Here is an 11,156-nt window from a genome sequence, read left to right on the forward strand (position 1 = left end):
GAATCGCAGGGCCAATGGCAAATCTCAAGCCATTTTTTCCAGCCATTTTTTAGTTCCATTACCATTTCTACATTTGTTTATTACACAATGTGTCTAATTCGGCTTATCTTCTGATTCATCTCTGTAAGTGGTTCTCAACCCTGGGAGTATGTTAGATGCAACTGAGAAACTTAAAAATTATGTATGTCCAGGCTTTGGATTTTCAGAAAAATTCTTAAAATTCTAATATGCAGCAAGGATTGAGAATCATTGATCTAGACATAAAATAAAACAAAACTCTGGAGCATTTTAAGGTAGTATAACCAGTTATTATGGAAACAGTCAAATAGACAGTGATTAATCTTTAATTGTTTATTCTAAAAACATCCTGAGTAAATCAAATTATCTAGGTGAAAATAAACTGAATGTTTAATAATTGTGTAGCACTTTTATCTTTTGAAAATGCTTTCCTTTTTTTTTTTTTCACTTCTCCGAGCATCTTCAATTCAAAGCTGTGAGTAAGGTGAGCCAGGAATGATCTTATCCATTTTACAGACCAGGAAACTTCTGGAGGTAAAATGATGCTTCTTAATTTATTGTGTTTAACAAAAATCTGAGAGTCTTCTTAAAACGCAGATTCTGATTTACTAGGCCTAGGGTGGGGCCTGAGATTTTGCATTCCTAACACGCACCTAGGTGGCACTATGCCGCTCTGAGGACCACACTGATTCCTGAGCACCTAGATAAAAGGAGCGAGCACAAGACAATAGAGAACCAAATTCTATAGAAGAAACTAGATGTCACTGAAAGGATAAACACTTGGTAAAACCAAGGAGTGAAAGGCGAAGGGAATACAGGGTGGGGAAGGATGGAGGGCAAAGAGGCACTCCCTCTACATCGGCTAAGCAAGGATGCCCTTCACCCTAGCATCCCATGCTCTTAACTGGGGCACATCCTGAATGTGACATTAAAGACATCTCACGGCTGTTGCCTGTCATGCCATCCATAATTCTGGAGCCTTCCCAATATAGTTTCTTGTCTCTGACTATATATAACCTTCTCTTCTGGGGGATCCTGATCAGAGCCTGTACACCCTTTAGTGCTCATCCCACTGCCTTCTGTGCCTCAGTTACAGCCCAATGCTCCCCTAGGGAACCAGAGGCCCCAACTCTGAACTTGACGTGTCTCTTTCCATCACCTCCTTTTCTGGTTCAATGTCTTCCAGAGAAGATTTTGCAACCCAGCTCTGGACACCATGCCCATCACACAGGAAGGAGACACGGCAAGTCTTTTGGTGATGTCCACATACAGCCAATGACAGGGCTGTCCTCTTTGGGAAGTGCCAGTATTAGTTTTCTTTTCAACCTTTAAGGCTTCTAATCCTATGTATTAATAGAATAAGAATAAAACACACAAATAAATGTTTCTAATTCTCCCTTCTCTTGATATTTGTTTCTTTAACTTAAAAAAGATCTATGTTATTCATAGAGTCAATTTCTTATTTGCTTCACATTTCTAAACTGAATCACAAAGATAAAAGTGCTAGTGTCTTATGAATACAAATTAATTTTTTAAAGTAATGTTTTTGTCTTTTGGAAAAAAGAGCTAGAAAATAATAAAATAACAAAACAAAAAATTAAACATATTTTTAATAAACAGTATTTTTAATGGGCCATTTTCTCTTGAAAACATTGGCTGCCAAAGTGGAGTCCAGAAATTTAAGATTAATATGTGCAAGCTGTAGGGTCTACAAGGTGCTGCTAGAGTAGGAATTAGAAGTGGATGCTATGCCTACTGGAGGGAATGTTCTGAGGGGGAAAGAACTGGCCTCAACTAGATTAATTCCTCCCTATTATATGCTCTCATGTACATTTCCGTGAAGAATGTAGCACTTACCACGGCTGTATCTTAGTAACTTCAGTTATGCCATGATCTTATTATCTGTCTTCTCCATTAGATTATAGAATCCATGGGGACAAGTATTTTGTCTTTTTGTTCACCATGTTATTCTTAGCACCTAGTGCAATGCTGGAACATAGTAGATGGTCAATTAATATTTATGGAATGAATGAATAAATCATAAAGAAAAAGAAACACTGGTATTAAGTTATGGAATGAAGTTAAACTAAGGTTAAAACTAAAACTCAACTAAAACTGAAGCTAAAAAAAAAAAAGCAAACTCTCAAGAAGTCTACAAAGCTTAAGTATAGAGGAAAGATTCCTTTTTTTTTCTTTTCTTTCTTTTTTTTTTTTTTTTGAGACAGAGTCTCACTCTGTTGCCCAGCTAGAGTGCCGTGGCATCAGCCTAGCTCACAGCAACCTCGAACTCCTGGGCTCAAGCGATCCTCCTGCCTCAGCCTCCCAAGTAGCTGGGACTACAGGCATGTGCCACCATGCCCAGCTAATTTTTTGTATATATATTTTTAGTTGGTTGATTAATTTCTTTCTATTTTTGGTAGAGACAGGGTCTCACTCAGGCTGGTTTCGAACTCCTGACCTTGAGTGATCCGCCCGCCTTGGCCTCCCAGAGTGTTAGGATTACAGGCGTGAGCCACCGTGCCCAGCCAAGATTCCTGATTGGAAAAGGTGGAGACCCATTGCTTTAGCTATGTGAAAGATTAAAACACACACACACAACCTTATTCCTTTAAATAATTTTGACAGTCTTTTGCAATTCTTCTCTGTAAGTGCTTATGCCTCTTCCATTTCTAGAGCAAGATGTTTCTCTGTTGGGACCTTGGAACTATTGTCATGGAAATTAATATGATGTCAGAAAGCAAATACAGTGACTTCATCAGAGAAATAACCTCCCACGTTCTTTTTAAAACACAATAGTGAACCAGTCATACACTAAAAAATGGTTTTAAAAATATGCTATACCTTAAAGAGAAGTTGTGGGAATGATTTAATATCATGGCGTGATTTAATATAAAATATTCTGATCTCCCTGGGACAAAAGCACAATACAATTTCAAAAACAGCCGGGCGCTGTGGCTCACGCCTGTAATCCTAGCTCTTGGGAGGCCGAGGCGGGCGGATTGCTCAAGGTCAGGAGTTCAAAACCAGCCTGAGCAAGAGCGAGACCCCGTCTCTACTATAAATAGAAAGAAATTAATTGGCCAACTGATATATATATAAAAAAATTAGCCGGGCATGGTGGCGCATGCCTGTAGTCCCAGCTACCCGGGAGGCTGAGGCAGAAGGATCACTCGAGCCCAGGAGTTTGAGGTTGCTGTGAGCTAGGCTGATGCCACGGCACTCACTCTAGCCTGGGCAACAAAGCGAGACTCTGTCTCAAAAAAAAAACAAACAAACAACAAAAAAAAAAAAACAGTAATACCTCATTCATTCTTTCATTCAATACATTTTTACCACATGGGACAAAACATGGCACAGTGGAGCAGGGACCCTGGAACCAGACTGTGTTCATATCGCCACCACTGTCTAGCTGTGCCATCTTGGGCAAATTGTTTTATCATTTTAGCCTCAATTGCCTCATCTGTTAAATGGGATAGTAAGGCCACCTATTCAGTTGTTATACAACTTGAATTTTAGTGTTTGTAAATCACTAAGAACAGTACCTGGCATATAGTAAGTTCTATGTAAATGCTTTTAAATAAATAAACCCTATGATGTGCTAGGTAACTATCAGGAACCCACATATTCCCAGGAAAATAGTGAACTAGTGTCTACTGAACACTTACCATATATTATATTAAACACTAATCATTAGGCAGTTTTGCATCAATTCTTGTAACAACTCTGATGGAGGCATCATCCTCATTCATTTCTTCAGCCAACATTTATTGTCTGCTAGATATCAGGAGCTGTTGGGTCCTCGGATATAGCATCTCATCTTAGGATTTACATTTTCAAAATCACAATTTTATTAATAAGTGATTTTCAGTAGCTTCCTAGATTTCCAGATTAGCTCTAAACTATAGCATAGCACATTATTCTTTATTAAAAAGGAGTTTCTCATAATGTCTGAAATTTTAAGTTACTACATGTATAGTGCTTTGGAAAACTATTTTACTTTTTCCTCTGTCTATTCTACTTAATTATCACTGTTAAAAGCTATCTTAATTTTGTACTCTTGTGAAGTGCCTTTTAAACCTGTTATTTTTTCAGTAAAACTTTATTTTTTAGGTTATAAAAATACATTTGTTTGCTATTTTTCTATTAAGGCAGTGCTACAAGGCATATACCTCTGTGCCTATCTACCTTTGCAAGCTTGTATTAATTTCTTTAGGACAGATTCCTAGAGGAGAAATTGCTTGGTCAAATAGTGTATGCATTTTAATTTTGACTGATATTGCCAAAATGCACTCTAAGAGAAGGCTTTATTGATTGATACTCTCTCCAGTAGTGCATGTCAGTGCTCTTTCTCTTCAATACTATTTTTGTCAATCTGATGGGTAAAAATTGATGAAATTGGTGTGGTTTCAACTTAATAATGAGGATAATTTTTGGCATGTTTCTTGGCCATTTGTATTTATTCTTTTCTGATTGGTTTCTTTATGTTCTACACTCATTTTTCTACCAATACAATGAAGCTCTGAGTATATAATAGATGTGACTGATAAGCATGTTGCAAATATCTTCTGAGTTATCATATTTTTATTTATGGTGTCCATCCCCATACAAAGTCATATTTATTTTCTTTATGGCTTCTGAGATTGTATCATGATTAAGAAAGTCGGTTCCACCCTAATATTATGTTTCAAGAATCCTTATTATTTTCTCTGTTTTGTTTGTAACTTAAAATATTTAAATCTTATATCTATCTAGAGTTTATTTTGTGCAAAGGAGAAAACCAAATTTTTTTGATCCCAAATGAATTTGACATTCACAACAGTCACATTGACATTCACAACAGTCACAGTCAGATAATTGACAGTCACAACATAAGATCTGTGCTTGAGAAGGAGCAATGGTTTAAAAATACATATTGAGAATTAAATACAGTGATGTCACTGAGAGTGTTCCAGAACTCTCTACAGCCAAAGCAAGGTCCTTTTCTGGGACAGTATCTCTCTACACTCCAGTCCTCACACGTACCAGCTAAATAAAAATCCTACTGTGATAGCAATAGTGATTAAAAATAGTACTTTATTTTCAATAATTAACAAAAGTCAGATATCCTGAAAATCAAATACTTAGCAAAGAAGTTTATTTTTTTTTTGACATGATAGTTTCCTTCTCATAAATGTTTAATTATATGCTAGATATGAACGACTTGTGAAAGCACTTTATAGAGGCACCTTCTTTTCTGGCATCTATTTCCAGGTTTATAAAAAATGACTAATCTACAGATTAGAAAGAAAATAGGGCAGAATCTCCAAGAGGGGAGGATGAATTTAAAACAGACTGGAAGTCTTTTGATTACTGTATTTCACATATCTGTCAACGCACAGTGAAAGTCCTATATTCTTTTCTTGTTTTGTCCAATCAATAAAGAAGCTCTTTGGAAACCAGGTACCAGAGATGTGGAAAATGGTTACTAAGAATTAATTCTGGATGAAAAAGTCCTAGAGATGGGTGGCACAACAATGTATATATAGTTAACACTACTATACTGTATACTGAAAAATGGCTAAGATGGTAAAAATTATGGTTTTACAATAATTTTAAGAGTTAATTCTGCATCATAGTTTCTGTTTATAATCAACCAACAAATACCTAAATACCTTGTTGCTGTGAGGGATACCAAGATGTGTTACTGATGGTTTCAGGCCTCAAGGGACTAACTAGCAACAAGTTGAGAGAAAAAGCTAAGTACACATGAAAATTAACAATCTCAGGCAATATAATGATACTAAGTGAGGAATACAAAGTCTTACAGGCAAGAATCTTTTGGGGCTACAGTGATAGAAATATTTATTTGCTGCTTAAATGGCTTTCAAAACATTTTAATATGTATTTTTAAAATTGACCTTTTTATAAATTTAGTAGATATTATCTCCATTTAACAGATGAGGAAACAAAGGCTCAGAGGTTGTAATTTGCCCAAATTCACATGGCAGAGCTGGGATCTAGACTCAATGGCTTCCAGCTGTTATTCCTAATTAGATTTATTATACTTAAATTGGCATTGAAGATTCACTGCAAAAAGTTTTGATGGCTAGAGCAGAATTCAAATGTGCTAGGAATACTGTGATTATGTATTTGCTAAAATTGGAATTATTCTGTCCTCTCTGTCATCCTGCCAGCATCTAGTAACTCTTAATAGAAAATAAGGTTTTTTTCTTGGTATTCATTGAATAGGTAAACTCTACTCATACTGTGATAGAATGAAGAGTAGCATCCAAGTCTTTTATTTCACTGCTATTTACACACAGCCATTTAGCCTACTGCAGTCCCATGAAAAACATTCCTTACCTACCATGTCCGCCATCATTCTTTCAAGTCATAATATGTATCCTATATTTGAGATAGTGCTGATCTGACTCCGGCATGACAGAGAAAAACACTAACACAGCAGACCAAAGGCAGTGAATAAGAATTTAGAAGCAGTTATCAGGGCTAAGACTATATGAGTTACACACATTTTTAAAAACCACATCCTGCTATTTCAGTAGATTGACTTCTATCCAGAAAGTGCAGGAGCATTAAGTCTGTTCATACAATAACCCTATCTGATTACCCAGGGTCAAGCTACTGTTTATCTTTGCCAGACAGAACCCATATCCTGAGTGGGGAACTTAAAACCTTCTGTGTTTTTCACCAATTACCTGGACTGCCACTTCAAGGCAATAATCTCTGACGTTCTTTTTATATAATCACCTAAACAACAAGAAAAACACTATTTTTTTTTAAGTGTATGGTAAAAGTAAATACACAGACACAGTGGTCAGAAGCTTTGCTTTTATTTTCCTTTTCAGGAGTGCTCATTTTGCAAAAGAAGGGCGGTGCTGCCCTCTACTGCTCAATGTTGAAATGTTATTAATGCACTTCCCGGGCCAGGAGCAGTGGCTCGCTGCCTGTAATCGCAGCACTTTGCTAGACTGAGGCAGTTGGACCCCTTAAGGCCAGAAGTTTGAAACTAGTCTGAGCAAGAGCAAGATTCCCTAACTCTACAAAAAATAGGAAAATTAGCTGGGCGTGTTGGTGTGTGCCTGTAGTCCCAGCTATTTGGGAGGCTGAAGCAGTAGGACTGCTTCAGCCCAGGAGTTTGAGGTTGCAGTAAGCTACGATGATGCCACTGCGCTCTACCCCTGGTATGGAGCAAGGCCCTGTTTCAAAAAAACAAAAAACCTCCCACTTCCATATACCTGCTAGCCATGTGTACTAGATAGCATTGTTTTAAACTATCCCTGTAGGAGATGTTTAAAAGACACTATGTTCTTGGCTAACACATTGAATTTGTTTCCTTCATTATCACTTCATCTAGTTTCATCTTGTACCAAAGCATAGGATTTTAGGATATGACCCAACCAAAAAAGGGACATGATGACTTGGGGGGAAAAAAGCGTATGACATGAGTGTAGAGGTAACAGACTGTATTTGTGCTGCATTTAGGGAGAAAAGGGGAAAGGAGAGGAAATTTCTTCTGACTTCAAGGTCTGTAGCCTTCCCATTCTTCTGTCATGTGGAGTGTCCTCGTTTGCTTTTTGCTAAGGCAATCCATTTCCTTTATGTTTCCTTGACTGGAGAAGACAGTTGCCCCAGGATGTTGACAGAGTAGTAGTAGTAGAATAGTGTTTCTGAAACAGCTTTTATTCTTCAGAAAAGGATAATATAGACATACAAAGGGCTATTATTAACATATTTAAAATTTAATTAATATTAGATGTTATCTTGTTACCTTTAAATTGCTTTGAGATTTTAATTACAACATCTGTGATGATGATTATGATGATGATCCAAGTTAATATTTATTAAGTACTTAGTGTCAGGTACAATTCAAAGAGTTTTACATAAAATCATTTAATTACATTAAATCATTTAATCCTCACAGCAACCCCATGAGGTAAAACTATTATTATCCCCATGTTACAGATGAGGCATACAGAGGAAATCTAGTTCTACAGGCCATACTTTTAATCATTATGCTACACTGCTTCTTAAGTAAAGTACAAAAACTATATAGCCCAACAATTTCTAAATGGTGCCATGGAACCTATTTATATTCAACAGGTAGACAAATCATTAGTAGTTCTCAGTGCTATTGGTATATCTGCTATACAAAGGTCTCATCAGCTTCAAATAACGTTCCTGTATGTGTGGGTGCCCAGCTCAAGAACTAACATCAGACTCTGTCCACACTCAGCCTCAGTGGACATGCTCTTCTAGGAGGCAGGAAGCAAAAAGATATCCTTGCTTAGTGGCTTGGGGGAGAGTCATACAGAAGGGAGGGAGGGAGAAAATCGAGGGAGTTGAAGCAAGAAGGTATGATGCCACTAAGGCATACCCAGAAAACAAGCCAGTTCATTTGAGGGAAGAAGTTGATAAAGGATCACTTTCCTTAGCAAGAGTAAACTCATTACAGTGGGAGAACAGCACCACCTTAGGGGCTCTATGCTTACTGCCCACTATTTAGCCACACTGTGACTCACAGATCTCCACATACAGCTTTGGTTTTTAAAGAAACAGTTGTTCAGCACACAACTCAGTTTCTAAATATTAGTAATATGCTATCTTTAGTGACAGCACATCCCCAAATATAACCATTCCAAAACACTTGGTGCTTGAGTGCAAAGGGTTAATAAACTCACTTTCCTGACTTGTTCCTAAGTTTAGACCTGGGTATTCAGGGACATGATTGAGTAAAATAAGCAGGTGTGGCTTTGCTTAGACGACCATGCAGTGCCCCTGGTTGTTCTTGCCTGCTCAGTCCTGATGGCTTCAGACTTCAAGAAATCATATTCTAAAGGAATTCATTCCAGATGACACTGTTGCTGTGTGGGTTCCCAGTTGTCTTTTTCAATTTTCTTGAAAAGAAGGCAGAAGGAAGATACTAGGGAGGACACTTGAATAGAAAGTCATGAGGAAGTAAGGGGGAGGCGAGAATACCAGCCCCTTTCTCTTCTGACCCTTACTGGCCTTTCCCTGGGTACTCACTTTGTCTGGACAGTATTTAGCTCTTGAGTCTTTTGCTTGAATTATCCATTTAGCAAAGAGGCAGCGTTGAGTTGATTCTAAGTCAAAGTGTTAAAATTAGCAATGACCTGGAAAGCATCTTGTTTACTTCAAGATTGGCAGCCCATACTTACAAGGGCAGCCCACAGGGCTCAAGACAGAAGGGTATTGAACTTAAAATAATCTCCAAGAATCTCATTATTTCCCAAGAAAAAGTTTGAGACTTGGATCCCACGTAACATATAGTCTTCCCTCCCCACCCCTAGTAACTGCCCTTTCTAGTAACAAAATTCAGAACCAATATTGTGGGGACATGAAGAAAAACTGGATATGGCACTTTCTTTGTCTCTAACAGCATTGGCTTGATTATGGAGCTGCTTAGGTTGTCAATAAATATTTATTTGGTCTTAGCCAAGTTGATAGTGTTTAGGTAACCTAGGGTTGTTTTTCCCCCGGGAATGACGTACAGAGTGACCATGATGCTGTTGGCCAATGCTGTGAAGTTCACATTTTTAAATCAAATTCTGGGAGGGGTAGGCTATAGAACACCCTTCTCAGCAGTTGCCCTCTGCAGCCTCTGCTTTCAGAAGAACTGAAGTTCATTGTCATTTGACCTTCAACGTTGAACTTACAATGCTTAGAGGAAAATGTTAGTGAAACACTGTGGGCAGTTACCTTCAAAACAAGAGGTGACATTTCTGAAAAGAAGCAGATGTTACAAAAGGTTGATAGGTGTTGCATGAAGTTCTTTGGCTTGTATTTATTACTTTGAATGGACAATTCATTTTGAGATCTGTAGTATTATCCATTGAATAGAGGCTGTGATACTGTTTTCTTCTGAAACACCAAGAGAATTGACTCCTTATTCAGCCATCTGTTGAATACTTAGTAAGTGCAAAAAACTGAGGGAGACTTACACAGGGTCAGATCCCTAGCCCAAAGCAGCTTACTAGCTACAGGGGGTGTGGCAGATGGGCAATAACAACAGTTACCATTCAGGGAATGCTTATTACATGCAACTAAACACTTTATACTTTATACCATGACAACCCTGAGGGAAATAATATTATCTTCACTTTACAGAGCAGGAACAGAAAGGTTAAATAACTTACCCAAACCTGCTCAAGTTAGTAAGTGGCAGCCCGAATCTAAACCTAGGCAGTCTGGCTCCAGAGCTAGGTTCTTAACCACAAAGGCATTTAATAAAATTGTAATATTGCCAACAGGTACAGAAGCACATGAAAGAGAGACAGATTTTCACCAGAGTGAGGGTTAAGGGAAGGCTTTATGGAGGAGTTGGCATTTGCTTTATGTCTTGAAGGTCAACAGGTGTACAGGGGTGTGGGGAAGAAGGACTCTCAGGGGAAGGAACAGCCTAGAAGAGGCAGTTTGGGTACCAGAGAGCTAACGATAGTAAGTAGAGTGTCTGTGCAGAGGAAAGCTGGAAAGGGAGGCCCCGCCTATATCCTGGAGGTTCTTGAGAACTAGGCCCTCTCTGCAACGAATGGGGAGCGAAAATCTCAAACAAGAGCAGCAGAAAGGAATTCCTAGTCACCCTTTCCTGTGGAGGATACCCCGCCCCGGCCAGAGACCAAGGCAGGCAGTACACCCACATTTCCCTCCGGCGACCCGGCCGAGATGGTCAAGGTCGCCCGCGCGGGCTCTGGAGCTGCACGTCCTGGCTGAGGACTGGCGTCCCGAGGACAGACGCCAAGGATTTGGCTGCCAGCCCGAGCCGGCCAAACTGGGTCACGAACGTGCGCGCTGCGGGCCTGGCAGCAAAAACACCTGCTCAGCGGGTACACGAAGACCTGGCCTCTGGAACTCCCGCCGGCCACCTCCCCCTTGTCTCCCGCCTAGCGAAGGTCGAGGGGAGAACACCGGTCGCTTGCTCAGCTCCTCCCCTCAGCCCAGGAGCCCCCCAGGAATAACCGCCTCCGCGATAGGAGCACGCCCTGCCAATCAACCCTAGTTTCCGCCCCCACCCCTGCCGGCGTAAATGGCATTGGTTGCATCATTATCAGCCTTCAAGAAGATTCTCTTTTTGGATTGGCTAATAACATCTCCTCCCTTCGGCCCTTTCTTTGTCAGAGGCT

The 11,156-nt window shown here is 39.3% G+C and overlaps 1 long non-coding RNA gene across 1 annotated transcript; it reads right to left on the bottom strand.

Moving 5' to 3' along the window:
* Positions 1–8,702: 8,702 nt before the first annotated feature.
* LOC142875635 (uncharacterized) lies at positions 8,703–10,977 on the bottom strand. Its single transcript, XR_012922944.1, has 4 exons — positions 10,674–10,977; positions 9,736–9,897; positions 9,043–9,119; positions 8,703–8,912 (listed from the first exon to the last, which is right to left on the bottom strand). It is a non-coding gene; the product is annotated as an uncharacterized LOC142875635 (long non-coding RNA).
* Positions 10,978–11,156: the final 179 nt, after the last annotated feature.

Source organism: Microcebus murinus, chromosome 14, assembly GCF_040939455.1.
Source record: "Microcebus murinus isolate Inina chromosome 14, M.murinus_Inina_mat1.0, whole genome shotgun sequence".
NCBI lineage: Eukaryota > Metazoa > Chordata > Mammalia > Primates > Cheirogaleidae > Microcebus > Microcebus murinus.